General features: G+C 28.0%; 1 protein-coding gene across 1 annotated transcript in view; it reads left to right on the forward strand.

The window, feature by feature from the left end:
* The first annotated feature begins 1,329 nt into the window (after positions 1-1,329).
* LOC108556877 (GATA-binding factor A-like) overlaps positions 1,330-17,160 on the forward strand; it is a 57,828-nt gene continuing 41,997 nt past the window's right edge. Inside the window, exon 1 of the mRNA XM_017913163.1 lies at positions 1,330-1,638. The gene's annotated coding sequence lies outside the window, so the exon portion shown is untranslated. The remainder of the gene's footprint in view (positions 1,639-17,160) is intronic.

Raw genomic sequence — 17,160 nt, forward strand, 5'->3', positions numbered from 1 at the left:
GTTTCCACTTTTATAATTAGTTATAACTGATTGAGAAATGCCAATAAATGTACAGTGGAACCTCGCTTAGCGAGCAAAATAAATTGTAAGAAAAATGACTCGCAAAATGTTACGCATTATCGTATGTAACATATGGGGAAAATTGTTACACAATACGAGTAAAAATCCGGAAATTTTAGAACAGATTACGCTCGTTAAGTGAGGTTGTATTTACTATTAACAATGAATTTTTTACTGAAATAAGTATGTTTTCTGTTTAGTTCAAAAGCTTTACTAATAAATATGTTTAATATAAATCAATATTCATCAATCTATGTTCTAATTTTTAGAAATTTATACATTTTTTTCCATTTTTTTATAATTATTTAGAACTTAGTAAAAAATGCCAATAAATGTATAATTAATAAATTCTGTAGATCTAAATTTATATTGATACAATTTAGGAAAGGACCATTAACAATTTTACTGAAATAAGTATGTTTTCTGTTAAGTTCATAAACTTTGCTTTGATTTTTATTTTTTAAAAATTTATTTATATTTTACAATTTAAAAAATACCAATAAATCTTATATTTAAAAATACAACATATGTATATTCATATTAAGTATAATAATAAACAGTCTTTTTGCCTTATAAATGTTTACATTAATTTTATATAATAATTACAGGCAGCAAAATATAAAAAAACATAAAATCATATTACAGTGGAACCTCGCTTAACGAGCATTTCGCATAACAAGAAAAATGATTTGTAAGAAAAATGACTAGCTTAAGAGAAGTCCCGGATTGTGCGCCTGCTACAACATTTTTAAAACTTGTGTACACATATTATGTGTACTTTTGAATATGTTTCACTATACGAGTAAAAATTAGGAAATTTTGGAATGGTTTAAACGAGGTTTCACTGTATTATACTTTACTGAAACATTATATTTTCTTGAAAAGCATTTAACTAAACGCTCAAATGTTCCATAGAAAGATGAACATTTTTTTGTACTAAAACAAATATATTTTCTGTTTCATAATATAAACTTTACTTTGATCTATATGTTTATAAACATAATAAATCTATGGACATCAGAATTATTTCTTTTTTACGAATTTTCAGAACAGAAATTTATTTTCCACTTTCGATCTTGTTTTAGAGGTCCGGTCTCGGCTCTTAATTTATGGTAATAGGATACAAAAATGTGGTCAGCAGCGGCCAAAAGGAAAAAGGGGGTGCGTCGGAGCGCGGCGCGGCCCCCGCCGCCCGCGGCACACGGCAATAGGCGGGGCTCTGGCACCGCTTTTACGGCGCCACCGCCGCTTCAGTCGCGGCTCCGAACGCTTCAACAACGCAACACCGTTTTCACTTCACACCCAAAAAACAAACCCGATTGATTGATTAATATACATTCTTTTCTTAATTCAGTTCTCGTTCGTTCACGTTTGTCCGATCCATTCGGAAAAGGACCAGAAGGACCTTAAGTGAGTGCACTATAGTATTGCTTTGTTGTGGAAGGAAATAGAAAAAAAAAGTGCGCGAAGTATCATCATCTGAGACCCGACGGAACGCTGAAGACTTGAAGCACAGAAGGAGAAAGGATTTCGTTCCAACTTTGTCGACGATAATTAGCAAGAAACTGCAATTAAACGGTGAGTGGCTTTTCACGCATTAATTGCAATTAGAAACCCAATAGGATTATCAAGATTTGTTAGATTTGTCAACATATTAACAACTTTATCAACTAAAAACCAAAGTTTTGCTTCAATTATATGATTATAATTCAAATACTAATAAAACTGTATTTATCATTAAAATACCTAAATTTAAATAAGTTATAAATAATTATTTTAACATATTAGATTATAACGATTAATATTCTCTTATTTATTATTACTATTATAAAATAAAGTATACATGAAAACATATTAATTCTAAATAATTATGTTGCATAAGTTACAAAATAAGGCATTTCTACATTTATAAAACAACAAATTATAGAATAGATAAATTTTACTTAAGTATACAAGAAATATCACGATATGTGAAATCCTATTAGAATAATAATAACATTTTTTGCAACAAATTACCATAATACAAACTCTACTAACCATAGTTCTTTTTATCCAAATCCTATTAGATTCTATTCAAAAGCTTAAATTTCATAAATTGTAATTTCGAAAACAAATTTATGAATCATTATTATCCCAAATTTGTGCTTAAGATACATATTTTATATTATTTAACATATTTATTAGTCAAACCAAATGTATGTAACTTTTTAAAAATATTTTCCAACATAATATAGAATGAATCTTCAGATTTTTGCAATAAATCAATTTATCAATTATAATTTTTGTTACTTACAAATTTAAAACGTTCTTTCCCTTACAGAAAATTTAACATTAAACTATAGTTTATTAACATATGATAATTAATTATTCGTCAATATTTAAAATTGTCACATGATGCAATATAATGTAATTTAAAACCAAGTTAAAGAGAAATCATAAAATTGAATAAGAAACAGTTATTTTGTTATTAATCAAAATTATAATACATACAAATTATACGTAAATAAATTAATACCTCGTATAGTCCGGATTATGGGTTTGAAACGGCACTAATCGAAGTAGTAAATACATACAAAGGGACAGACTTTACTCTATAAAAGTAAAAACCGAAATAAAATTGTGTGTACGACTTTTTCAGAATTTATTTTTATATTGATCAATTAAAACGTATTTTGAAATATTCAAACCGTACTATAATGAATCCGGACTGATCAAAGCCGGACTATGTGAGGTATTGTTGTCAATTCAACGTAACAAAATAATTTCAACAAATTCTTTAAATAAGAAAGAATATATTTATTATTATTGCATACATGTATGAAATTTTTCAAAAAAAATATGTAATCAAAATGTTTATTTATTGACATTTTCATATATGATATATGTTGAAGAATATGCAAGCATTTAAATTATCTCTAATAATAAATAAATTTTCGAAATTACCGTAATTCTACTATTAACTTTTTAATAAAGTGCTGTTACACAACATAATCAAAGCGAAAGAAAAATCGTAGTTTAAATTTACGCAACGCACTTTATCACATTATCTACCAAAGCTTGCAAAATAGGAAAAAAAAAAGCAGTAATTGTATTGACTCCAGGGAAAAGTATTTTATCTCTTGTAATAATGATAACATTGTTTTATACTCAACAAATTTTAAAATATTTTCCGCTTTAAACGTTGCAATTACATAATAATTACTATCGTTTTAATTCCAAAAGCATTAAACTTTAATTTGAACAATTAAAAGTCATATTATTTATAATGGTGTATGAAACATGCACAATTAAGGTGCAATTTGTTTTGATAAAGGAATATCATGTAAATGTAATAGTAAAAAAGTGCTATTTTTATTCCATTCATTTGGTTATTTTTTGCTTCAATGACACATGTCATTGATTATCCGCATTATACGAATGTCAAATAAAAACTGACATGAAAGAAAACAAAATGGTAACGCTTCTTTTGTGACAATGCCTATATTAGAGATTATTTTAATTTACGTTTTATTAAATACAAATTTAGGCAATATAATTAGAAAATATTTCAGACATAAAAAAACTTTAGTATTTGTCCAAATTAGTGACAATGAAAGATAGTAAATAAATAACTTGAATTTTTTAAAATCTTAACTACAGATATAATATTTTTAATATATATTTGTGATTTAAAAGTGACATCTTAATTAATTATGATACAGTGTGGAAATTATTCCAAGTCTGTCTCATTGTTATTTGGGACTAAAATAATATCCTATTTTTCTAGATAAAACACAAAATAATTTTTCGAGAATTTTGAAAAAATAAATTGAAAATGTTTCGTCCAAATTAGTGCCAATAAGAATTAGTAAATATGTCTTAATTTACATCTACTGATATGATAAAAAAATGATTGCAAACAGTAATGTTTTTAATACGTATTTGTGATTTTTAAATGTCATCTATTCAGCAATTGACATCTTATAAAAGTTAATCATCATGCAGTGTGGATTTTATTTAGATGGGTGATATTCTAAGAGTCTCTTTTTGTTAACTTACTAAAATTCAATCTACTAGAAAAGACTGTATTGATTGTTATTGCTTAATTTTTATTTATTTATAATGGATACTATAGTTGAAAGGAAACTTTTTTTATAAATTTTCTAACTTTTTAATTAATTTACTTAAATGCATAAAACTTATAAATCAAATATTTGTAATCTTTATTTAACCATCTACAATTGAAAATATGAGACAAGATGACTTGCAGAGTTCGGCATCGATCAGTACGCATACATTATAGTACGGTTTGAAAATTTCAATTTAATTGAGCAAAAAGATATTTTTAAAACATAGGTTTTTTTTTGTGCTTAAACAGTTAAGTCTCCTTTTGTCCGTACATCTCCTTTTGTATGTACATCAATACTTAATCAATACATAATCCGGCTTAGATTAGTGCGACTACAAAATTATTTGTTATATATAATTGATTATACTGTCAAGTCTTTTTTGTATAGTTTAGTTTTAGACGGTTTCAAAAACCTCGATTAGTCCAGTTTAAAACAGTGGATCCAATTATCTGGACTATGCGAGATAATAGTTTCATATTATTAAATGTTAAAAGTATTCTATTTATTAATTCACTTAGATGATACTTGTAGATATATGTATAAAAAAATATTCAAAAATTTGGAAAAATGAGAGAACAGTCTCGAAAATATTTCTCAAATTCTCGTTTGTCGAGTTTCAAAGAAAAAACAAGTAGCTTATGAATGAATTAGTAGGCGTTCAAAATATTCAATACACGTCAAGGTTCCCATCGTTTTACTTAAAAAAAAGAAACTGGACCAAATAGCCTTTTTTCCTCTTATATTTATAACCTAAATTTTGATAGCGTTTATCGTAAAAACAAACAAATAAAAATAAAAACCCTAAGTATTATCCCCCCTTGGCGCCGCGGTCCCATTTCGAGTTTAATTAATTAATTAAGCATGGGGTACCAATTAAGAGGCGCATCGAATTGGAATCGTAATAAAACGGTTTTTCCCTTGCTCCTTCTTCTCCTCGTAGTCTTCCTTTGGTCTTCTGAAGCAAGGCGACCGCAGTCAATTAAATAATTAGGTATCATCTCCTTCTTCAATCTCTTAGAGAACGAAGAAGGACGAGTTCGTTCTCTTGTTGTTTCGCTTTCTTTTCGTTTCTTGTTGTTTTGTTCATCTTTTCTTCTCTTTTTTTGGTACGTATTTGTATGGGTATAATATAGGTAAACCCTTTGAGATCTCGGCATCTAGACACGTGTTTAGATCTGTATCTCGTGTCGTCGAGATATCGGGATGGTGGAAGGTATTTACACACACTCGGCACCGATTTTTATAGAGAAATCAAATTGATTTTTGATGTCCGAAAATGATATCATCATCATCATCTCAGATCGATCACCTGTTCAATTTATTTTGGTGCTCCTTTCTTGTCGTATTCCTTCCTTGTTCCTCGATGGCCATAATTCAGTGTCGAAGTCCGCCCACCAGGATTTCCATCGTTCGCAGAAATTAATAGTCCTGTTGTCCTTTCAAATCTAGTTCTTTTCATTTACAATTCAACAGTTGATATTGTAATGCAATGTTTATACTGCTAATACCAGTTAAGGTACGAACACGTAGAATGCAGGTTGTCCGTTATCTTGAAGCCCAAGATTCGAGAAAGCGGCCTACTAGAGTTAAATTAATAATGTACTTGTCACATGTAAAATGCGGTTTATATACGTAACATAAAAATTAACATCCACCAATATCTGATTATGGATGTAATCGATTATTTTTAAGTATTGGCTTTATTCCATTTTCATTACTCAATCAAAATCATTTTTATAAGTAAAATTCAATCCAAAATTAAATTAAAAAATCAAATTTTAAGAAGTTTCCATTCTTAAATACTAACTTTATTCCATTTTTATTGCTCAATCAAAATCATTTATAAAAAAAATTGTATTTTAACTTTCATTACTTCATCAAAATCATACTTAATATTAATTTAAAATAAGCAAATATTATTTTAAAATATTGACTTTATTACATTTTTATTACTCAATCAAAAAAATAAATAATTCAAAATTAATTTAAAAAAATACAACATTTGTTGATAAACCAAAATTTACAACTGATTATTGTTGAGTATAGACTTGATTAAGAATTGACTTAATTTTAGTTTTATTTCATGAATCAAAATCATACGTTTAATCTTTTTATACAAAATTAATGCAAATATTGCTTTCAACTTGGTCTTTTTTAATATTAACTTTATTTTCAACTATTAAAAACCTTGTTTGATTATACAAAAAAAAATAATTAAAGAATATTAATAATACAAATTAAAATAAAGAGTACAAAATAACAGAATTTATGCTTTGTTAACAATGTAAAACTTTCGTTATAAAACGTAAATTATTATTAGAAATTATAGAAAATTTACTATCATGTTTTCAAAAACTATTTTAGTCAATAAAAAATACTGTTTAAATCATAACAATAATTCATTAAAACAAAAAGATAATTTGTATACATAATGTCTGAAAATTATTTATTTTCAATTAATTTTATTAATAGCAAAGAAGAAGATTATATTGAAAGTATGGGATTATTCCTGGGATTTCCAGCTCAAAAATTCTCGGGAAATTTTCAGTGATTCTCAAAGTCGGGGTCTCGAAATGTACTTGAAGGGTCGCAGAAAACTGATGACAGACGGGACGGTATGTTTTCCTACGTTTTTCTACAAATATCCTTTTTTCGTGAGGTCCTTTAATTTTTTTAAGGGGGTCACGGACCAAAAGTTTGAGAATCACTGACAAGTACTTGACAAGTAATACATACAGTAATTAAACTAGATAAATTAGTAAAAGATACATAAAGAGAGTTGTTTATAATTATAGCAAAAAAAATGGACAATATTTTCATCCCAAAATATAAATAATTGGTATTTGTTTAGTACATGAATGCGATAATTATGTAATTAATTATACATGAATTAAAGAAAAAAAAGTGTATATATAAGTCTAATACAATGCACTCTAAACACAACACTTGTTGTTTATATGGCGGAACGCTTTGATTTGTTGTTTATAGCTTAAAATAATCGCGTTTTCTGACATGCTTTTGGTATAATTACAAAAAAACCTACTTTCAGTATAACTTGTACACCATTATCTATTTAGTTTAAACAGTGTATATAGAATGTTCACAAATGTACAAAAGTTTCCTTCCTTTCGCATTAGAAATTCTATTTATGTATATTCTTTATTTTACCACTCGCGTAAAATGAGCAACGAAACGAAACGCGAGATAACGAAAATAATTATTAAAGAACAAACAAACATTGGTAAACTTACGTAATCTCGAGTCGTAAAATTATCGAGCGTTTATGTTTAATTCAGCAACAAGTTAATTTACGTGTACAACATTGACGAGCTATTAGATACTAATGGATTTATTGGAAACAAATCATTATTTTAATAGATATATCAACTAATGTCTCTGTATTATATTACTTAGTAATTTAATTATTAGTAAATATTTTTGTAAATCTTTTAAAATGATTATATTTTTAAATATTTATTTTATTAAATTTGATTAAAAAGTATTTTTTTCGATTATTTATAAATATTTTGTACTTGATAGTTATAAAATGTATTATCTAAAATTACTTGAATATACTGTTTTCTTCATCAATGAGACATTAGACAATTTGTATGTACAAAAATATACTCAATTCTGCATTGAAACAATCCATAACGTTAATAGGATTAAACGAGTTATTGTCGTATTTCGATATCAGAATTAGATTATTATAATTACAATAGTATTGCAGAAATACCTCGCATAATCTGGATAATCGATTCCGTCAATATACCGGACTGTTTGAAACCAGACTAATCGAGGACTTTAAACCGCATAAAAATAAACAGCACAGAAGTAAACTTGATTATATTAAGTAATAAACGATATTTGTATACAAAAATACACTTGTTTAGTGATGTTTTTTTTAATGTATTTTTATTTTGTTCAATTAAAGTTTACTTTGATTTGCAACCGGTCAATAGAGAATCAGGACTGATCGAAACACAACTGATTGGAACCGGACTATGCAGTATCTATTGCAATAGTTGCTTCGGCAATACATATACTAAAATTGGAACAATACAAAGAAGATTAGTATCTATTGCAAATATCATTTAATATGTGGCAAATATTTTGGTCACAAGATTTTACACATTTTACTAAAAGTTTGAATTTGCCCTTTGTGTAAAGTGTCAAATTGTTTTTTTTTTTGGGGGTTTCCAACACTTTAGTGAACAAATGGCGGAAAATTCAAATCTTGCGTTAAACTTATGAATTTTATAATACTTTACTTTATGAGTAAACAGATTAGCGCTTTAGATGCTTTCCTCGCATAGTGCGGTTAATTGATTTCGCAATATCCAACATTGTTTAAAACCGGACTAATCGAGTACTTTAAAACCTTATATAAATAAATATAAAAAAAAGAGACTGAAAAAACGGATCATTTACTTATAAAATATTATGTTCTGTAACATATTTAGTTTCTTTTGAAAGCAACAGTGAAGCAACACTGATCGAATCCGCATTATGTGAGGTATTTCTGTAAATAAGTCACTTTATCATATAGTTAATTTTAAACGATTTTAGTCTTGGAGTAGACCGCGTTATATCGAGAACCGTTAAACGAACTCTTACTATATATTCATTTTCTCTTTTTCGATTGAATAAATGAAAATCTTATGTTAAAAGCAACTTGATCACACTGTAATTAATTATATAATGACTGATAATAATGACTCATTAATTTAGAATTTGTATATTGTATTGCAAATTGGTCACGGTTCGAAAATTGGACAGTTTCAGGCTCGAAGTTAAAACTAAATGAGCGAACAAAATGCTAAGGCATTCTACATGACAAATAAAACGTACACAAAAAAAAAAGTAAATAACGCGACAGCAGCCGACATATCGGCTTTGCAAATGGAAATATGTCGCTTCCTACGCCGTGTGTACTACACACAGAAATAAATTTCAGTTTTAAAACTGACATAGCGTACATTAGTCTGAATTCCATAGCGACACATTTTTTTTTTATTATTATTATTTTCGCCGCTATACGATATGCGAAAATGAAATAGCGAAATTATTGTTTGCCGTTCGGAACGTAAAACATTGAAAATATAATAATTCTATAAATAAAATATTTATTGCTAATTATCCAATAGATGTGATCTTTATTGAATATATATTCCAATTAGAACCCATGAAGTCATCTGAAGTTGTCGGGCAACGCGCGACAAGCAACAACAAGCCTAGCCTGTTATTCTTTTAGCTCGAATCCCTCGTCCTTCTTCAACTTGTCCTTTCTTCATTTATATAAATGCGGCCAATTAAAAGCAAACCCGACGCGAACTAAAACCTTTTCGTACATTTCTCGAAAATGGGAAAAAATACAAAACAACAAATGTCAATTAGCGAATTTCGTTGTTCCAGTATAATAGTATAAACATTTGTTATTGGTTACCATTCTTATCGAATTGTCTGGAGATAATAACAAAGCAGTTTACTATACGAGCTAAAAACAATCTCGAAATATCTGTAAAGTTTCGTCATGAAATTACTCATAAACCTAATAAATTTATTCTAATTTTATGAATTTATACATTACTTAAAATCTATTTAGTAATTAGATCAAATTTAGTTATTAATAGATTTAAGATAAAATATAATATTTTGGGCGGAAAGACCTCGGTCGTTAGCCCTTTGGCCAGCCTATTACTATATATATTTTTATTGTATGTTAAAATTTATTTATGTATAAATTGTACTTTTTTTTTCTCTTCTTCTTATGTATCGATGTTTTGCCAATAAATTATTATTATTATTATATAATATTTAAACCCATACAATCTAAATTAAATTGTTAGGTGTTATGAGGTAATCGAATGAGTTTAACTGCTACTTGAACTGGTATACTTCTTCAAATATATTCATTTTTCATAATATTCTCAATTATCAATATTCATATCATATTTAAACATATTTTTCAACATACGCTTGATTCATCTATAGCAGCGTTTCTTAACATTCTTGTCTCGTGACCCCACATAATTGTTTTTAGTTGTACTATGACACAATTGTCTTTGACATGTTTATCGCTTTGACACTAGGTGACAGCTGTCATTTCGCGACCCAATCAAAATTTAACGCATCTCAATATAGGTTAGAAACTCTGATTTATAGTTATTAGAGTTTCTAAATTTCGATTGATTATTGCATTTTTATCAAAATCAAACTTAGTTGATTTGTATATTTTAATAATATTATTTAATATACTTACTATACTATACTAGTTTCAAATAGTCCACAATTGTATCATGACTAAGCTAATATTGTTTGATTTTGATATACTGCTTATATTATTTTATGTTTTATACTATTATCCATTATGATGAGAATAATTTTTAATGTGAGCAAATATTTTATCAACTATTTTATACATAGTAATTGTTGCAAAATTTCGTTTAGTCCGACTCTTCGAGGTATTTCTCGTACAGAAAGAATAGTAAATATAAATGTAATTTTTAACATTACTCACCTAGTTTTACACACATTTGCTACAATGCTCAATTTCCATAAATATTATACAGTAATACCTCGTATAGCGCGATATCTTAATTTTAAACCGCACTCTTCGAGATATTTCCCATACAGAAAAACAGTACATTTTCATACGAGTATATTATTTCATTTATTAAGATTTCTAAATCACGTTTGAAAATAATTACATTTTTAATAAATCATTCATTGAATTTGAATATAGATGCATGAAGATTAGATTTTTAAAACAATTATTGATTTTTATGATTTACTTATCAATCAATAGCAATCAATATTAATAAATACACATGTATATATAAATGATTGATTTTCCATTTTAAAAACCTGTATTAGTCCGGTTTCAAATAGTGCGTGATATTAGTGGAACCGCACTGTACGAGGTATTGTTGATATTTTCTTCTGTTTTTTTTTTTAATTTTAGTAGACATTTCTATTAGTTAAATGAATAGACATGTCCACTTTAAACAAACGAATAGACAAACAGAAATGTGTTACAGTTTAAAAGTGTGTTTAACTAAGAAACCTTCAAGAAAAGTGTCTTCACAGGCGCATGTAAAGTACACAAACAAAGACGAAAACCTGAGTCGACGGTCAATACACACACATACACGTACGTATATGTATATATATATAAAATGGGATTCTTGTCCGGTTTTCGATCGTTAATTTTTATTTTCCACTCAAACTGTGTATGTGTGTATGTGTATACATATATATTCGTTTCTACTTTTATTTTTCTCTTCTCTGTGTTTTTATTCATTTTACTTGTCCCATTGAGAAACGAGAAAGGAAAGGTAAACAGTCGTCAGAATCTTCAATATGCTTCGACCTTATTGGACGATGCGAAACAGGTTTATGAAAAACTAAACCGATTTGAAAAAAAAAATCACACTGAATCATCTAGTGAAGAATGTTGGCTTCTGTTAATTCCTTTAAATTATACTGTTTAATAGCCAATAGTTTATTTCTTTTATAGTTTATGTGCTAATAATTAAGATTCATTTAAATTTAAAGAATAGTGAAATAACATTTCAAAAAAATTATATTAAATTATGTAAAATTTATTGAAGTAAAATGGAAGCTGCTTGAATTGAGCTCGAATAAATTCCGAAACACTAACAACAATGTTAATCTTACAACAAAATAATTTTAATACAAAAAAAATAAAAGGGTAAGTTATTAAAAAAAAATGTCTATAGAATTAGAAGATACTTCAATAATTACTTGGCAAGTATAAAGTACTTAGTATTCTACATAATATATATATGACTTACTAAGTAACTAATCAGTTTACTTGGCGAGTACCGAGTAAATAGAAAGCTATTAAGATTGATGAAATCAGTATAAACATTGTACTAGGCAAGTACACGTACAAGTAAATTGGCGAGTAATTAAAATGTTATATGCTACAAAAGTTCAAGTATTAATAATTATGAAACAAGTAACAAAAACATTAATAGTCAAACCGTGTTATTCGATAGTTCTGATACATATGTAAATGGATATTTGATACAAGATTGTTCTCAAAGACGAAAAGTGTTTCACAGAAACCGTGCAATTGAATTACCGTGTTAAACGAGAGCTATTTCTATTTAAGACCATGTTATTCGAGAGTTCTATGCACATATTGATACACGTACACGTTACGCTCTAATCTAATAATAAAATCTTTGAATTTCATAAATATAAAATGAACGTAACAAAATTGAAAAACGAATTAAATAGAATAAACAATTATGTCATCAATCATATTTTTACATAACTGTCACTCACAAAAAAACGCTTGATTTTTTAATAATAAAAAAATGACATATGTCACAAAATTGTTATGTCATATTTTTTGTTTTAAAAATTGGAGACACGGGTATGTCGATGTATGTAAAAATTGATTATACACTTAGAACTATTAAAATATTTAATTGCTAAATCAATCTAATTTAGATGCTAATGAATTTAAACAACGAATCTGATCGATCGACTATCGTTATCAAAATCGATAATCAAAACAGATTCGATAAATTTAGAAAAAAACGAGCATAACCAAATCGTTAATTAATTACACATAGAAATAATCATTATGCATTTCTGAATTCACACTGTATAATTATGCGTCGTCGTCTGCTCGATTTTCATTGCCGCCGGGAGCCGTCGGATCTTAATTGCAGGTAGCTTATGATTCATAAATAATTGAATGGAATTTAATGCTGCAATTAATTACAGGCGCGTAGATGCTCGAATCCATTGATAAATGCAGTACAGTGTATAAATACGAGTATACAGTAATCGATCGTTTCGTTTTATTATGAATAAATCATGCAAAATTGTATAGTTGCAAGAATTATGTACATTGTAATTACATATTTCTTAAGTACATTCAACCCTTTGAATAACACGGTTAATTTATAGAAAATCGTGTTATTTGATACTCCAAATTAATATCAAAATGTATCTATATCCTGAATTATATACAAAACAATAACTCGCATAGTGCGGCTACGATCAGTCCGGATTCAATACTTTGTAAATTCCCAAATTTACTTTGTTTATGTATTTAGTTCGATTTGTCCGCTTTCAAACAGTGCGGGATATTGGTGGAACCATTTAACCGGACTATGTGAGGTATTGCTGTACATATATTCTTAAATTACAAAGAAAAATCAGAAATATCATGTAATTCCAGGATTTCATAAATTTACAAGACTAATAACGCGTACAAAAATTTACTATTTCACAATGTTTAAATACATTAGATTTTACTTAACTCAAATATACGAATAAAAAATATATCTTTAGGCTATCTCTTTAGTTTTTTGTTGAGAGAAATGTGAAGAACAATTTATCTTCTAATAATACGTTATTAGTAAAGTAAAGGTACGTACACACTACTAACGAAATAACTTGTACGGTCGAATCTTACTAATGTTCTTAAACCTTGTAGAAGTATTTGTAATTAAGGAAATAATTGTTGTTGCAAACATTATTTGGTACACGTGTTAGTACATGTCAGTTTAATAATTAACAATTATATTAACAAACAACATTATATGAATTACCTACATAATATTAACTAAATCGTAAAGTGTTTTGAAGTATTTCAATTTTATGTATTGTATATAACAGTGATTCTCAAAGTGTGGGTCGAGACCCCAAGGGGGGTCGCGTAATATATTTTGGGGGTCGCAAAAAAATCTTGTTTTTTCTGCACATACCCATTCTTCGGGGGTCGCAGAAACTTTTTATGTCCAAAAGACGGTCGCGAACCAAAAAGTTTGAGAATCACTGACATAAAAATCACTAACCAAAAAAAACAAGTGTGTACGCAACGTCATTCTGTGTATCTATGTTTTGTAGTCATAGTTACTTTATAAATATTTTGTTTATTCGTGTTGTTATTTTTTTTAACAAAAATCAGATTAATGCTTCTATATTTTTTTTAAATATTATATTATTAGTACAGAAATTCCTCGCATAGTGCGGCTTCGATCAATGCAGATTCACTATCGACCAGTTTGAAGGAATTTAATTCTATAAATAGTACAGTTTTTTTTCTATACATAAATTATTTGATTAGTCCGGATTTACTATGCTGTATATGGAAATTGATTCCTGATTGTATAATGCAGTTACGTTACGGACTAAAATAATAAATAAATTGATGTGTTTCCTAAAAATATTCATTATTCAATCTAAGTTTTTGTATGAATTAACTCAAAACAAAATAATCAAGTGTATACCCAACTTTATTTGTATTTTACACACAAATTGTTTTTAAAGAATCAACCAATGCGATAGCATTAAGTAATGTTGTTTATATAAATTGCTGTTTAATCATTGATTATTTCATTCACAATTATAACCAATTAATGGTTAACTATTAATGTATTCGGGTCGCGTGCAACCGGACAGTAATTAAACGTAACAAAGCCCCATTGTGAGTGAGTTTTTTTTTCTCTCTCTCTCTCTCATTCTCTCGGTAAGTCATGACAGACATTGTTTCTCGCTTAATCCTGGCGTTATTTCTATTTTTGATGTAGACCGTCCTTTTTCGGAACCCGTTCCGCCGCGCGATGCTCCTCACACACACACCATCAATTATATAGAAATAAAAATGATGATGTTTTCCGAACGTTGGAAGGACGAAAGAAAGGGAATTGCGCGCGGCCTTTGCCTTCGTACAATTTACACGGTTGGACATCGGGCTCAATTAATTTTTTTTACGCGCACCGAGAGGAAAACACACGCAATTACCGGCGATGCCGAAAGAATGGAAGGAAGACACGAACGAGCTTCTACTTCTTCTTCGTCGTCGTTGTCGTCTTCTTCTTCGATGATCCGCGCGCGCGAACGATTCATTACCGGCCTCCATAAATCGTCGAATTAAGTGGGTTCCTTTACTTTTGTTATCGTTATCTAACTGTATAACAATTGAGTCGGTGAACAGGGTTTTTGCATTACCGATTAAATGGAATACCCCGCAAAGGCATGTCTTCAAAATGATTATTTATGTGTAGTAATGTACAAGATGTATTTGCAATTTTTAGAAACTCTTGTTGCAACGGTATTTTCATACTTAATTTATAACAAAAAATTTATATTGAAACCTCGGTTCTCGTACAATTCGTTTTCCGAACAAAAACTCAAATGTGATTCAGAACAACCTTTACATTTTAGAATTTCACTACTGATTGTTTATAAATACTATCACCTTGCTGTTTTTATGCAATAATTTAATAATAAGCTAACACAAGCAGACATGAAAACAAATCAATTGTTAAAAAAGACGTTTTGAATTTACAAAAAATATAAAAAAAAAACTATAAAAATTTAGTATAGATTTGTAAAAAAAAAAAATGAAAATTCACAGGTTAAACATTATGTCTCCACCTAAATAAGGATCGGATTTAAATATGATTTTTATTCCATTAAAGAATTTATTGTTTTCTTTGTAAATATTTATACTAAAAAAACTAAATTTACATTATTCTTTGATAAAATAAAATGGGTTACAACTTAATTACAATTGTTGGTTTCGTATCCTCGCGTTGTGGCAATCTAATGGTCAGATATGGGGGTTCAAGGTTTTTCAATAATTCATTCAAAATTCGTTATAATTTCGTTACAAGCATACAAACACTAATCAAATAATAGAAAATAAGTTGAAATGTAATTACAATTAACCGGACTGTTTGAAACTGGACTAATTGAGTTTCTCAATTAGGCTCTAGTCTCTTTTTCTCTAGTTCCTCAATTAGTCCAGTTTTAATCAGTCCGGTATATTATTCAAAAAATAAAGTATTTCAACTTGCAAAAGTTAAGCAATAAATTGATTATAATGTTTAAAATTAACATTTAATTTTTAAGCTTTCCAAAGTTAAGTTAATGGAATATTGATATATTTGATAAAGTAGTTTTAAAGCTTAAATGAAAGTTTAATATTTGAGTTTAAGAAATCCAAGCAACAAATAAGTGTTCAATACTTTTTGATATCTGAAATCTAATATTAAATAAAAGTTTATGATTTGTTACGAAAGTTAGGCAACGAATGGGTAACCATATCTTATATTAATCGAACATAGGTAAATTTAATAACATGAACGTGTAATATTTAAGCTCACGAAAGTTAAGCAACGAACGGGTAATCAATACTTTTTGTTGTTTCAAATTTAATATTCAACAAACTTTGTTATATATGTTAAAGTACTGTTAAAATATGAACATCTTTTTTTAATCTTTATTGTGTCAAGACTTGAACCTGTGGCATACCCAAATCCTCGCAAAACACACCACTTGAAAATCAATAATGTAATCTAACAAAAGTTAAGCAACGAACGGGTGACTAATACTTATTTCTTTTAAAGAACAATCAAATTAAATGAATTTTCATAACTGAAGAATCTCATAGTTAATGGATAGGAAAACATCCTAACGAAGAGATTTTTTAAATCTGCATAATTTCCAGTATATCGGATTCATCATTTTAAACAAATTACGTGCGAAGTGGTCTAAATAGATAGGAATTCTTGAAATGTCTGTTAAATTAAACGTTGGACTGGTTATACTTATACTTATTAAAAGGCGCACCTGCTGTAGCGTGTTTGGAATCATTAGCTTGAAGGAAGAAAATGGCAACACATTTGAAAACAACGTTGAATGGAAATGGTAACTCGTCCACTATATAAACGTGGCTTACTACATTCTCCTCTTAACTATTCTGATCTGAGACACACAAAATGATGTTAACAATGTTATAGATTATGGACAACTTATATGTTAATCTGTTTGCTTGTAGTTATCATATAAGTAAAAATACGGATTTAGTAGTAAACATTCTCAATTTTAATTTAAGTATAAATTCTAATACCTAAGTACCACGAATGGGTCAGAGTGACCAACCTGATATGTGTTTTCATTCGTATTCTATTGTAATTTAACTGCGGAGGTTGACCTT

The sequence above is a fragment of the Nicrophorus vespilloides genome, unplaced genomic scaffold (assembly GCF_001412225.1).
Source record: "Nicrophorus vespilloides isolate i.1.1-1 unplaced genomic scaffold, Nicve_v1.0, whole genome shotgun sequence".
Classification (NCBI taxonomy): domain Eukaryota; kingdom Metazoa; phylum Arthropoda; class Insecta; order Coleoptera; family Silphidae; genus Nicrophorus; species Nicrophorus vespilloides.